Source organism: Dendropsophus ebraccatus, chromosome 4 (genome assembly GCF_027789765.1).
Source record: "Dendropsophus ebraccatus isolate aDenEbr1 chromosome 4, aDenEbr1.pat, whole genome shotgun sequence".
Classification (NCBI taxonomy): domain Eukaryota; kingdom Metazoa; phylum Chordata; class Amphibia; order Anura; family Hylidae; genus Dendropsophus; species Dendropsophus ebraccatus.
Window position 1 is genome coordinate 34,555,325 of NC_091457.1, and position 15,135 is coordinate 34,570,459.

Genomic DNA, 15,135 nt, shown 5'->3' on the forward strand with positions numbered 1-15,135 from the left:
AATTCAGCCAGACTGGAATTTTCCAGTGACTCGATCTATTGAAAAGAACATGCCGAGGCAAAACTGAGCACGTACATGAAATACAAAAACAGTTGCTTTATGCAAACTCTATACATCGCAAAATAGACTTTAACTGCATATTAGTTCCATAGGAAAACCTACATGAATATGTATACGGTTTCCCTTAGTCATAAAGTTATAACCACATAAGAGATATACAGTGGTGCCTTGGATTACGAGCATAATTCGTTCCGGGACTGTGCTTGTAATTCAAATCCACTCTTAAACCAAAGCAAATTTTCCCATAAGAAATCAGAGAAATGCAGACAATTGGTTCCACACCCCAAAAATAATGATTTATTATTCTGAATAACATATAAAACAAATGAAACAAACATTCAGCAACAGCAGAATATGTGATATTATTATTACTGTACAGTAATGGAGAGGATGGGAAACACCAGGGCGGACAGAGACTGCAGGGAGCATAAAGGAATGAGCTGGGCAGATGTGGGTACAGTATAGCAGCACTCTCTGTCCGGGGAGAGAGGGGTTACAGCTATGGAGAGATTACCTCCACAGTCCTGTCCTCTGATGTAAGCCCCAGCCTGAAGTGGATCTACTATGATTTGGAAGGTGAGGCAGACTTCCTGGGTCGAAGTACAGGGCTGTAGACCCCACTATGCAGGCCATGCCCCTCCCCCACTTGCGCTCCCACCCAGTTCAGGTAGCTCTTCAACCAAAGCAATGCTCTTAAACTAAGTCACACTTTTGAAAAACTGTGAGCTCTTAAACCAAAAGCTCTTAAACCAAATTACTCTTAAACCAAGGTACCACATATATTTTTATTGGTCCAAAAGTGATTATTTGCATAGGAACTGCTGGCTAGGTACAGTAACTATTTAGGGCACTTTGGTATTTTCATATCACTTCTGTCATACCTGGAAAAGATGAGATCTGAGGGAAGAAAAATAAGAATGAAAAAGTAGTATTTTGGGTTAAAGGGGGGCACCACACTGTACAAATGTAGCCTATTCAAAAGAAGTGTAGCCTATAAAATTGGTCATTGGTATTAGAGATAAGCGAATTTACATAAGGAACTCAGCGAATTGCTTTGTTCCAATCTGTATTCTGCTCACCAGGCTGTGGGATTTGAAGTCTGCTCTGCTCCTCCCCATGCGCAGGGAGAAGATGGATCCAGTCCTAGGAAACTTCTTCACAGGACTGGATCCATCTTTTCCCAGCACATGGGGAGGAGCGGCACGGAGCAGAGCAGACTTCAAAGCCCGCAGCCTGATGAGCAGAATGCAGATTGGAACAAAGCAATTCGCTTCGTTCCCTCTGTAAACTCACTCATCTCTAATCGGTAGCTTTTGGGTAGCTTAACACGTACCAGATCCACAGCGGATTTCACGCTGCGAATTCGACGCAAAATCCACTGCGGATCCATTGCCAGTTCTTTTCTATAAAAATACATACTCGCAGTGGGATTGACATTCCACTTTGAGTATGTTAGTTAAACCCCCCCAAGTTAACCCCCCCCCAGGTCTATGTCTAATCGCCAATGTTGTTTTTGCCTACAGTACTTTATCATGATCCTAACCTTTCGCTATTTCTGACTATGTTCTTGTCTCAACTCTTGGATATGACGCATGGTACCTATTGTACCTGGACTCTTATATAAGGACCATCTGTCCCTGACTATGTACCTGTCTCAGCCCTTGTATATAATGCCTGACATACTACTCATGTTTTAGGCTTCTGACTATGCTTTTGCCTCACCATTTGTCTGTTGTATCCTGAATACCACCCCCCTGCCTCTGTTCTTGACCATACTATACTCCTAAGGGTACTAAGAATTCCTAAGGGTACTATTACACTGGCTGACTACAGCCCGATCATTTTAGTCCACGAACGCCGATCTGCTAGATCGGCACTTATTCACTGGATCTATTAGACGGCCCGATAATCAGGCAGTAAGGGCTGCATGGACATTGCTAGCGTTGTCCATGCAGCCCTTGCCCAAACATCTGACACCTTACCTCTCCCCACTCCCGGTCTACTCTCCTGTGTTCCACAGCTGCCTGGTCCTGGCCTGTGAATGGCTGAGCTCAGAGTGTACCCTCACAGTGTATGCCAACAACCTGTCAAAAAAGGTCGCCCTACTGGCCCATAAAATGTAGCGCTACCTGAACGATACAGGACTCCTGTTGCTGAAACATCACGTAGCCTACTGATGAGATTGCCTGCTCACCCAATCATTGACTGGGGTGGGACACCGTTGCAGTCACTAACTGGCTGAGCAGGCAATGCATCAGCAAAGAAGTGATGTTCCAGCAGCAGGACCCAGGGCCGGGATGTATGGAGAAGCCGGCCAAAAATTACTTCCGGTGGCTGACCGAGAGACCCGAGAGCAGCGCAACGGGTACAGGTAATGATACATTCTTTATGTTCATGCAGCCCCCCCTTTAAAGAGTTCCTCTTGAAATCTTTGGGCCAATCAGGAGTATACTGCAGTAAAAGCCGGCAAGCTTTTTTCTTGACAGGTTGTAGGGGCAGAACATTAGCAGCAGCTGTATACTTATACTGATAAACAGCTTGTGTATTTTCAGTAAAACCTCACTAAATTGAAAAACAGCCTTATGTGTGTGCGTGAGGGGGGGGGGGTTCTTGTTAAAGAAAATGGCCACTCTGTAAAATGTATGGTGGACCGAAAATCTATCACATAAAAGCTGGTCTGGAAAAGAGATAGATCTGACATGATCTGTTAGGGTAGCTTCACATGTACCAGATCTGCTACGGATCCTGGTAGTGTGAAGTTGAATGGGTCACATATCCGCAGCGGAATTTTCATTCCGCTGCCAGTATGTGACCCGGCCCCTTTAAGCCCCCGCAGCCTCCGGCCCGCGGCATACATTACCTGCTCGGCGCCGCGGCTGTGTGTGAGGCTCCCCATCAACCAACCAATCAGCACTGATTGGCTGATGGGGACCGACAGGTGACGGGGGCCTCACACACAGCCGCAGCGCCAAGCAGGTAATGTATGCTCCGGGCTGGGGGCTATAGGGGCTGGGTTACATATCCACAGTGGAATGAAAATTCCGCTGCGGATATATAACCGCCATAGACCTTCATACTACCGCTGCGGATCCGGTAGGTGTGAAGCCACCCTAAAGGGAGAGTAGGGAGGGACCCTTAAAGACTAGACAGCTGACCAGTCTCTCTGAGTTCGAACACTATTTATCTAACTTGTACATTTTAACAAAATCTGATATGGTTCCCAGATGCACAGACATGTCACTTCAGAGAGCACGTCAGAGAGCAGCGGCAGCAAAGGAGCGCACACTCTCCCATAGACAGGCTATGGCACACTGAGACAGCGGCGGAAAGTTCCACTGCAGAATTCTGTCTGATTTACTAAACATATCCTAACAAGGGGAATTATCTGGTATATAGCAGCTAGTATACCATAAAATAGGTGACTATTTTATGTCAGTCAAGTGATACACAAACATGATGGCCCTATGCCTTTATTGCTTTATTCTCTTTATTCTGCACAGGCACTTATCTGTCTCATGTCACATGGGTTGCTAGGGTCTCATTGGCTCCAATAATGGTTGCTTACAGGAACTGGTAATTTAGTGAAAGTAAAAGGATTTTAGTAACTGAAGCAGTGTTCTAAAAGTGCAACTTCCATCATGATGGGGATTGTAGTTGCCAAAAGTTGGGCTGCACTGGGCTAAACTATCTCCCCACTATATGACCTTTTTTCACTATAATGCAATCAACACCTTTAAAAGAATTATCCCAGTGGGGGTGCGACCACTGGATCCCCCACCCATTCCCACAACTGGGGATCCATAACATGGCAGAGAGGAGATCAGCAGAACTAACCATAATGGAGTATGCCAGGTTATCATCTATGGTGCTATTTTTCAGTAGAAACTGTGACAAAGCTCACATATGTTTATTTTAACCAGTTTTTCTTCGCTCCCAGTTCCTTTCATTATACCAGTCCCCTCTATATGTAACACTGTTGTCTCCGTCACCAATACAAACATGTCCGCTTCCTTCCTCATCTACATGAACAAGTCACAGTGTAGAAGATTGTGTCGCACTAGAAAATTCTTTTGTTTAACATTCATGAACGAGCACAATCCAGTTCCAACCGGTTCTCACCAGCTCCCCACCCTGCCGCAGTGCATATTCATCCGCCCGCTTTGTTGTTTGGAGCAGGATGAGGTAATGCAAAGGGAAATCCATCCGCCGGCAGCTGTTAGTGAACTGTATTCTTCCGCCCAGTATTAACATACACACGGAGATTTACCCAGCAACCTTTACCATTATATAATATCAAGTATCTTTATGTAGCAGTTCCATTTGTCTCTGTTTGATGTGAAAATGCGGAATGCGGAATCAGCCGGCCCATAGAATGGTGTCTATTGAGCCAGCAGAAAGGCGTGCGGCCATGCGCACGTACAGCCGACGGAATTCCGTGGAATTTATCCACGAGAATTCCTCAGTGTGAACCCACCCTAATAGTCAGAAAAGATACATTTAGGTTACACAGTGTCACTTGTAGCTGTATGGGAAGTTTTCTAAACATTAGTGACACAGTTGCCTTTGGTTTGTAGAGCAGATTGCAACAACATTTCACATTGCAGGAGATCAGGACTTTGCAGAAGTGTAGCTGCCATAGAGCAGACCTAGAGAATGACAGTGTGCTGGGCTGTGTGTAGCAGGAGCAGTTCCCCATACAGCAGTAACAGAGCTCAAAAGGGGAGGGAGCAGATCCAAGGAATGTCAATGTGCTTTGTTCTACTGCTGGTAGCTGACACCATTCCCCATACAGCAGTAGCAGAGCTCAAAAGGGGAGGAGTCAGCACTCCTGTAGCACACAGCAAGCAGATAATAGGAAAGTAATATAACTTGTGTACAATTCTCATAGATCTATGGCGGGGCTCCACAGGGGGAAACTTTAAGAGACTATTAGCCTGCAACAGCCTGAGACTCCATTTATGACACAGGTGGAGACGCCACAGTCTGCGGGCGGGTGCAAGCTGCAGAATGCGCAACGGGTTATCCGTTGCCATTCCGTAGTGTGCACGTACCCTGAGCCAGCATTCCCCATATAACAGCGGCAAAGCTCAAAAGAGGAGGAGAAAGTACTGACCATTACCGCAGTGAATTTACAACATATAGAAAATAATGGCATTAAGCGCCATTAAGCCATAGTGAGATGAGAACTAATGTATAGGAAAGAATTCAGAATTTAAAAATGACATATCATACATACAGTTAGGGCCAGAAATATTTGGACAGTGACACAATTTTCGCGAGTTGGGCTCTGCATGCCACCGCATTGGATTTGAAATGAAACCTCTACAACAGAATTCAAGTGCAGATTGTAGCGTTTAATTTGAAGGGTTGAACAAAAATATCTGATAGAAAATGTAGGAATTGTGCACATTTCTTTACAAACACTCCACATTTTAGGAGCTCAAAAGTAATTGGACAAATAAACATAACCCAAACAAAATATTTTTTTTTTCAATATTTTGTTGCGAATCCTTTGGAGGCAATCACTGCCTTAAGTCTGGAACCCATGGACATCACCAAACGCTGGGTTTCTTCCTTCTTAATGCTTTGCCAGGCCTTTACAGCCGCAGCCTTCAGGTCTTGCTTGTTTGTGGGTCTTTCCGTCTTAAAGAGTCACTGTCATATTTTTTTTTTTTGCAGAAATCAATAGTCCAGGCGATTTTAAGAAACTTTGTAATTGGGTTTATTAGCCAAATCTGACATTATCTGCATGTAAAAAGCCTTTTCCCAGGTCCCCCCCTCCTTCCTCTTTTTCATCCACTCTGAAAAATCTGAAAATTGTGACTTGTTGCAGGAGACGTCCCCTGTCTGTTCTAGGGAGAGGGGAGGGGGGAGGAGGAAGGAGGGAGTTAGCCGGCAGCAGAAAGCAGATAACAGAGGATTACAGGCACGGAGCTGGGTGACAGCTGTAATCCGAGCTCAGACAGGTCACTGGTGATGGTCAGAACAGATAATGAGTGAGGGATTTGTAGATTAACTCTTTGTTGTCCTGTTTTGGTCTTTTCTTTAGCTCTCTCCATAGGAGAACAATGAAGACAGGGGGGAGAGCTTCAAACTGCTTTTTCATGATAAAAATGCATTTTTCGGATAATAAACCCAATTACAAAGTTTCTTAAAATCGCCTGGACTATTGATTTCTGCAAAAAAAAAATTCACGACAGTGACACTTTAAGTCTGGATTTGAGCAAGTGAAATGCATGCTCAATTGGGTTAAGATCTGGTGATTGACTTGGCCATTGCAGAATGTTCCACTTTTTTGCACTCATGAACTCCTGGGTAGCTTTGGCTGTATGCTTGGGGTCATTGTCCATCTGTACTATGAAGCGCCGTCCGATCAACTTTGCAGCATTTGGCTGAATCTGGGCTGAAAGTATATCCCGGTACACTTCAGAATTCATCCGGCTACTCTTGTCTGCTGTTATGTCATCAATAAACACAAGTCACCCAGTGCCATTGAAAGCCATGCATGCCCATGCCATCACGTTGCCTCCACCATGTTTTACAGAGGATGTGGTGTGCCTTGAATCATGTGCCGTTCCCTTTCTTTTCCAAACTTTTTTCTTCCCATCATTCTGGTACAGGTTGATCTTTGTCTCATCTGTCCATAGAATACTTTTCTAGAACTGAGCTGGCTTCTTGAGGTGTTTTTCGGCAATTTTAACCCTTTGTATTTACTTTCATGGAGTCTTCTCTTTACTGTTGACTTAGAGACAGATACACCTTCTTCCCTGAGAGTGTTCTGGACTTCAGTTGATGTTGTGAACGGGTTCTTCTTCATCAAAGAAAGTATGCGGCGATCATCCACCACTGTTGTCTTCCGTGGACGCCCAGGCCTTTTTGAGTTCTCAAGCTCACCAGTCAATTCCTTTTTTCTCAGAATGTAACCGACTGTTGATTTTGCTACTCCAAGCATGTCTGCTATCTCTCTGATGGATTTTTTCTTTTTTTTCAGCATCAGGATGTTCTGCTTCACCTCAATTGAGAGTTCCTTTGACCGCATGTTGTCTGGTCACAGCAACAGCTTCCAAATGCAAAACCACACACCTGGAATCAACCCCAGACCTTTTAACTACTTCATTGATAACAGGTTAACGAAGGAGACACCTTCAGAGTTAATTGCAGCCCTTAGAGTCCATTGTCCAATTACTTTTGGTCCCTTGAAAAAGAGGAGGCTATGCATTACAGAGCTATGATTCCTAAACCCTGTCACTGTGCACTTTCAGCCCATATTATTTATATAATTGAATTTCTGAACATGTTTTTGTAAACAGCTAAAATAACAAAACTTGTGTCTAAATATTTCTGGCCCTAACTGTATATGTGTGTATATATATATATATATATATATATATATATATATATATATATATATATATTTTCTATCATGATGTGAAAAAAGGAATACCGCAGGGACTATTTGGGCGTCTACAGCTAGATGTGCACATGCGTGAAAGGAGTTTTCTAGCAAGCTGGAAATTTCCACTTTCTCATTATGCAGTAAATGATAGAATTTATGTTTCTTTACATATTCTATGTGGGAAGCGTTTATACCGAATTTACTTGCCTCTTATGTAGCTTCAGAACAATGTAGAAGGAAAAGAGCTGAGTAAACAGATGACACAGGCAGGGACTATTTTTCATAGCCTGGCGGAAGGATTACTGCAGCACTGCTCTGTTAGTCACTGTGAGCCTATAAAAAGAGACTGCATTGAAAGCAGTCTGGCAGAATGCGGACGGGACGTGAAAGGAAGAGGGAAGAAAAGAAGAAGAAGATGATGATGAAGAAGAAGAGGAGGAAGACCTGAAGACGATGGCTGGCAGCTGCTGCTGTGCTCCAGGGTCCGTGGTGGTAAGTATATGAGCAGCCTCAGCTGTGGTGAGTATGTGCTGGGGATAGACTCACATAGGATTTATATGAACCTTAGCTTAAAATGTAAGGTTATTAACACAAGTGTGAAGGTAAAGTTTACTAATGAAAAAAGGAACTGGTAACTATATAAAACCTTAGGCTGTGTAGTCTGATGTGTGGGTGGGATCATGATGTGCTGTGTCAGTGGGGTCCTACTACAAGTGTGTGGTCCTTTTATGATCCTTAGGATCTGTCGAGAGAAGATACCGCTCAGAAGTGTATAGAAACATGATCGAACCGTAGGGACGAATGTATTGACGTGCTCAGGAGACCTGCCTAGAAGCTGAATCTGAAATTCTATGATGAATCAGGTGTACACAGTCACGTCTGTGGTAATGGAGGTGGAGTGTATTGTTACTGTAGATGAAGGGTGAGGCTGTGCCTAATGTATGTCAGATGAATGCATAACAAGGTGGCTGTGTTTGCTTCTATCAACCGTAGCCAGAGAACAATAGATGAGCACTTTTGGGGGAGGGGGGGAGGGCATTGAGTTTTCTCCTAATTTTATTTTCCAGGTTTAATGAACTATTTGAAGTCATAAAATCTCCCATCTGCAGCTCTGTTAACTTAAATGTTCAAGTAACTTGATAAAGAAGTCTTACACAGGCATCTGATACTGGTATATAACGCTTTTGGTATTGGGGTTATATTGAGAGATCCCATTCTATGTGGGAGTTAACCGTTTCTGTAGCCAAGCCCCAAATTTAAAGGGGGAGGTGGAGTCTGCCCATAGGGGGAGTGGTTAGCTACATAGAGTTTATCTAATTAAAGGGGGTGGGGGCGGGGTTTAAAATATATTCTTAGATTCTTTTCAGAACACACCCACATGCCAAGCAGCTACGTGTTCCTGCCAAGAACTACAATGGATCCTTACATGATGCTTTCCTTAGCCTGTGATGTACGACAAGCCCAATGTACTACCTTTAGGAGCATGGGTCCAAGTGGTTTATACAGGCATTTGAGACTGGTATATTTCTTTTTTTTTGTATTTGGTTTAAGGTTCCTAAGCTATGTGGGCGTCACCCAATTTTAGTTATGGCCCAATCTAAGAGGTGGGAGGAGGGGTAATGGTCTGCAGTTAAACCACTTATGGGGCGTATCTAGATAAATAGGGAAGTTGGTATAGTTATTCAATGTGGGTGGGGGAGGGGTTATAAATGGATATTTTTAGATTCTTTGCAGATTCTTTAAAGCACTACCATGGTTCCTGCCGAGAACTACAATGGATCCTTAGATGATGCTTACCTTAGCCTGTGATGTACGACAGACCAGTGTACCATTAAGAGCTTGGGTCCCTACCTTGTGAGCCAGAGGTGTTCCCTACATGTGCCATTGGTTTTCTGCACCCTAAAGTCCCATTACTACTGTCCAGTCAGTGGAAGGAGTCCTTGGTTCCTGACGATTCCATCATCATATTCCTAGCTTTGGGCCCCTAATAAAGATGAGCATCTAGCGTGCTTCCTTAGAAGCTTCAGTCGGTAATCCTGAGAGCAAGAAGTCCTCCCTGCCTCTATGGTATTCTGCATCCCAAAGTCCCGTTACCAGTCAGTGGAAGGACTCCTTGGTTCCTGGCGATCCCATCATCATATGTCCTAGCTTTGGGCCCCTAATAAAGATGAGCACCTAGAGTGCTTCCTTAGATGCTTCAGTCTGTAACCTTGTGAGCAAGAGGTCTTCCCTGCCTGTGCCTCTATGGTATTCTGCATCCTAAAGTCCCGTTACTACCAGTCAGTGGAAGGACTCCTTCGGTGCCAGCCGACATCACATGCCCCATTCCCTAATAAAGATGAGCACCTAGTGCTGCCCTCTATTTCCCTAAGCTCTTTAAGGGCTCATTTAAGCTGCTGAACTTTGTAATTGTTTGCACCTTGGAAGATCTAAGCTACCCAGATAAGAACTCTTGTGTAAGTGCAACACCTTTATCCAGGTCAAAGAACTCTTGTGCCAAAGCAAGATCTACTACTTTAAAGCGTATTTTTTATAGCAGGAAGTGAAATTTTATTTTTGCAAAAGTGGCCGTTTGTATTTGAGGGCATGTTATCTTTGTATATATTGCATATTTTTCAGTTTATTGATGAATTTTTGCTGTAATGTGTGCTACATATGTGATAAGTCTACAGCTTTAGCGTGCCAGATGAGCACATAGTTTGTATGTATGTTTTCCCATATCTGTGCCTTGTACTTGTTGACGCTTATTTGATTCCTATCTGCCTCCTGTGGTTAATTCTAGACCTCAGCAGTGGGGTCTGTAAGTGTCCTGTGTTTACTGGTAACCTAGATGTGTCTTGTTGATGAACAAATGTCAGGGTATATTTGCTGAATGAGGTATCAAATGATAAACTCCAGCATTAAAATAACACAATATAATAATGCAACCACTACATTAAAAAGGTGAAAGCCCAGTTAACTCTACTGCCAGGAATAACAGGATCGCATCAGATGCTTCACTCACAGCTACAGATAATCCTGGAACACCTATGGGACCACTTACATAAGAATAATCATTAACATGAGGAGTTCTCTACAGCCACGAATGAGGAAGCTCCCTGCATAAAAACATACTATAATCTTCAGAGCGAGCAACATCAAGCCATCAAATCTATAAAATTGTAGATATAAAATCTTTTCTCCAATTAACATACTAAAACATAAAATAATGCAATACATTATCAATTAATACCTTATTCATCAAACATGCAATAACCGCTATGCGCTTGGAAACTGTCAAACTATACAGAACCTAATAATCTATAATGGTCACACCAGCATAAACAAGCACAGATCTATAAAACATTACAATTTCTTCTGTTAACCAAAGCAGACATTATCTATGGCCGAACGGATGCCATTGTGGCACGTAACAAGTGATAAACCGTATAACTGCGCTACCACCTAAAAGCAGTAACATATAATAATGCTATGGATTGCGTCAGCTTGTGATGGTCCAGGGCCATGTCTTGTTTCTGAGACGCTTTGGTTTCTACAGTGGTTAAAGTGTAATGCTGGGGTTACGTTATAAGACTTCAGTGGTCTGATATGCGTCTATGTAGATGGATGTGTGGCTTTCGCTTGAGTATTCGTATATAACAGTATTCTTTTGCAGAACAGTTTACATTATTAAGGCTAAAGATTCTACAAACTGTACTTTGTGGGTTCAAACCAATGTAATATATTGACCAGTTAACCATTTTTTCAGCACTTTAAATAAAAGCTCAGTTTTTTCATGAAATTCAGCTTGTTTCACTTTGAGTTATTATATAACAGTATATTTTATCTAGTGTTGGCTTCTTGAAATGGATTTGGTAAGTGCCATTGTTTTGTATGCAGTTTGAGGTACCTAACCCTAATTGTATGGTCTTTCAGGAACACCAGTAATCTAGACTGAGGGCTCAATGTTTAGGAATAAGATAATTTTTTACTGTCAGTGTAAGAGACCACACTTATATCAACCAATCACTGTGCAGCTTTAATTTCTCATAGCTTTTAAAAATTAAAAGCTGTGCTGTGATTGGTTGCTATAGGCAGCAGTGGCCTCGATCTGTTCTAGGACCTGAACTGAGATGCCCACAGCAACCAATCACAGCGCAGCTTTCATTTTACCAGAACAATTTGAGGAATAAAAGCTTAGGTGTTGATTTCTATAAGGGAAATCAGACTGTACTTGTCTCTATACTGAAAAATCTAGGATCGTGTTTCTTTTTAGGGGATTCTAACTACAACCTGACCATTGTGTAGCTGTATAATCCTTTGACATTTTTAGGCTTTCTGTCTTTGTTCATTTTTTTTTTCTTAACATGCTGCATGTTAGTCTATGAAAGTGTTGGTAACGTTTCTATTCTGATAAGGCAGAAATCTTAAACATGATTGGTTTGATTTAAAAAAAAGTTAGATTTTATAGTGAATAGGAATTTTTAAAACTGAGGGCTTAATTTTCTCATTTACTTAAAGTGGGTAATCATACAGATTTCCAATATACTTGTTGCCATTATTTACATAATTGCTGTTGATCCCCATCTGCACAGTAAGGTGGTGATGAATATATATATATATATATATATATATATATACCACAGATCACTTCTGTGTAATGCATCTATTGACTAACTGAAAAGAACTACACAATTACCACAATTATTGCCCAGTGTATTTACCTATGATTAGCTGTCTTGGTGATCTGCAACATAGCTGTCTGTCTGTAGGTGAAGTCATGTTAACTCCTTCATAGTATGCCCCATGTACATAGACTGATAGGCATGATGATGTGCTCCATCGATGCATTGTACAGAACTAATCAATGCTGTGTATTTGTTTCTCTGCACTAGTAGAAAGAAGATATGAGAAGGTTAAACACATGTATATTAGAAAAGTGTATGATTTTCTTTTTATAAAAACCTAAAAAAACAGACTAGATCCCAGCAGGGGAGGTCATGGTGTGGAAATGATATTTTATGACACATTAGGGTATGTTCACCATGTACTGTATACGTTGTGGATTTTATGCTTTGTTCACCTTTTTTTCCCTGTATTAATTTACCCAGCGTGAAATCTGCAGCCCATACAGTATGTGTGAACATGCTTTTAAAGAGTGTATTTTATGTCGAGGGTGTACATAACTCGTGTTTAAACTAAACACAGTCAGTCTATGGTTATGATCTGGTGTATATGAGCTCTGTCATCAGGATATCCCGTACTGTGGATGGGTCTGCCCTCTTATTACAGAAAACAGCAAGTAAAATTGGGTTGTTTGGCTAATAGGAGTTATCTATAGATATAGCTATATAGTCTGGTGTATTCATAAGGGTAGAGCTTACACCCCTCAGTGATTGACAGGCCGCTTGGATACACAGCAGCACATCCAGCACTGCTGCCTTTTATGAATATACTAGATTATTAGGGCTGCTATATTCTTTGATGGCTCCTATTAGCCAAATGTGAGAATATTTTGGTGTGTTTGGGTCTCCCAAAAAGAATGATGTCATAGTCTGACACATCTACTACAAGAGCCACAAAATATTAATGTGTTAGAAAGGAACAGCTGAGAAATATCTTGTAGCCTTACCAGAAGGTGGGACTGCCCCCTATGAAAAGATAGAAACTCTTAGTGTAACGGTACCGAATGACTCCACTAAATGTACAGATAATTCAGAGTGCGGCCAGCTCAGGTAAAGCCCTTATGTGGCTTAAGGTGTGAATGCAAACAATCCAGTGGATCCAGCTTGTCCGTAAAACGTTTTTCCTTATTACAGGTAACATGAGGTAACACTTCAGGTGCCTGATGCATTTTGGCTAGTGAAGCTATGACTAGGCCTCAGGCAGCTGAAGTTTTACCTCAGCCATTTGTGTGTTATTTAGATATTCAATAAAAGGTGTTTCTGTATTGTTTGCATTAAAGAAATGTAGCATTTCTCAAATCTTCAGAACTTGCTGATGGGGTGACATCTGCTTAATACTTCCTCACTGTCTAGATGACTATGCATCAAAGTCAGGTAATACAGGCGTAGTCTAGCATCCACTTTACAGCTGCAATACCTCGTCCTCCTGCACTTCTAATGGGTTCTGTGATATAAGTGTCTCAGTAGAGGTCTGGAAATTGTGGTTGTAATTGGGACACTAAAATGTGCCTAGTACAGACAGTACAGACAGATATCCAGATAATTACACCTCATTTGTGCCTCCTCTAATGCCCACAAGGCATTTACCACTGTGCTGGTCACCTATGGTTTACTTTTTAGATGCGGGAAAGGAACAAAGTTGTATGGATGTCTATCTGAGCTATGGAGTCTACAGGCTTTTGATTGTCACCTGGCATCGACTAAGAGGTCAACATGTATGTGCAAGAAGTATGCAATTACTTGGCGATGGTTTAAACTACTCAATAGGATGAAGCTACACAAATAAAAGTTACATGACCATTGCTGGAGTGTCACTGTAGTATGAATATGTAACCTTTGTAATGTAATAATGACTGGCCTAATGTGCTATTATACCAGATGTGCTGTTTGGACTATAGCTCAGGTGAAAGAATACAGTACATGTCCTCTTCCTACTTTACCACTGACTGACAGCCACCAGTGTATACACAAGGCATCAATGGCTGTCAAACAATGGTGAGGGGATCAGAGGCAGAATAAGTACTTAAGACTGCTCTGAGCACTCATGGCCAAGATGGTTTTCTATAATCAGGTATATCCGCACTAGAATAATGCTTATATAGTCCGTTAACTATCATATAGCATATGCTATTGTTACTTTAGTCAGTCTTTCACAAAGCAAACTTGGTGTCTGTTTTTGGATATACAACTTTACGGTTTCTCTCTCTGATCCAACCTCCGGATGTAAGACTGCAGATTTACAGGTATGGTTTATTACTGGGAATTCCATGTACCATGTTTGTTCTAGTTAAAATTCAGATTGAGCTCTCCAATATTTTATGCCTTATTTTGTAAAAAGAAATGTTACATGACCTACTGTTAGTAAATTTTTTCCTCAAAACAATGAAAAATGCATTTTTTTCCTTTTTTTTACATGGCCAGCATGTGGCTTATGATAACCTTAGCTAATGGCTTTTTTCATATGTGTGTGGTTACATTTTCAGTGGCCTATGTTACAGTAGGTAGTTAATAATGCTATTAGAATTACAAAAACTTTGAAGGAATTATTTTTTCCTCCTTTTCCAGCACAGAACTGAAAGCGTTATCAGTAGGTATCAATATGTCTACCAAACCCCTTGTAGAATTTAATATCTATATTCCCCACCTACTATTGCTATTGATGTGTCCAAAGATAGTATGTATTTCCTTCCTTAAAGGGTTATTCAAGGTTAGAAATACCATAGATTTTTCTTTTAGAATAGCGCCACCCCCTGTCCTCAGGTTGTTTGTGATACTGCAGTTCAGCTTCATTCACTTCAATGGAATTGAGTTGCAGTATCACAATAAAGTGGCCCTTTTTTTCTAACCCTGGGATACCCTTTTAATCGCTAACCATACTCATTGGATAACTGTCAGTTGAATGCTTGTTTGGCCAATGGCTATCCCCATATTCATACACACTTGGCTGAGAATGTTTGTTGTTTTTCTTTTTTTAAATGGAGAGAGGGGAGTAAGCTGCTGCTACACCTGTGACAT

At 41.7% G+C, this 15,135-nt stretch overlaps 2 long non-coding RNA genes across 2 annotated transcripts; one reads left to right on the top strand and one right to left on the bottom strand.

Annotated features, from left to right (window-relative positions):
• Positions 1-5,393: 5,393 nt before the first annotated feature.
• Positions 5,394-7,455, bottom strand: LOC138788043 (uncharacterized). The gene is made up of 2 exons (XR_011362547.1): positions 6,267-7,455; positions 5,394-5,703 (listed from the first exon to the last, which is right to left on the bottom strand). It is a non-coding gene; the product is annotated as an uncharacterized lncRNA (long non-coding RNA).
• Positions 6,453-11,237, top strand: LOC138788042 (uncharacterized). The gene is made up of 2 exons (XR_011362546.1): positions 6,453-7,948; positions 8,196-11,237. It is a non-coding gene; the product is annotated as an uncharacterized lncRNA (long non-coding RNA).
• Positions 11,238-15,135: the final 3,898 nt, after the last annotated feature.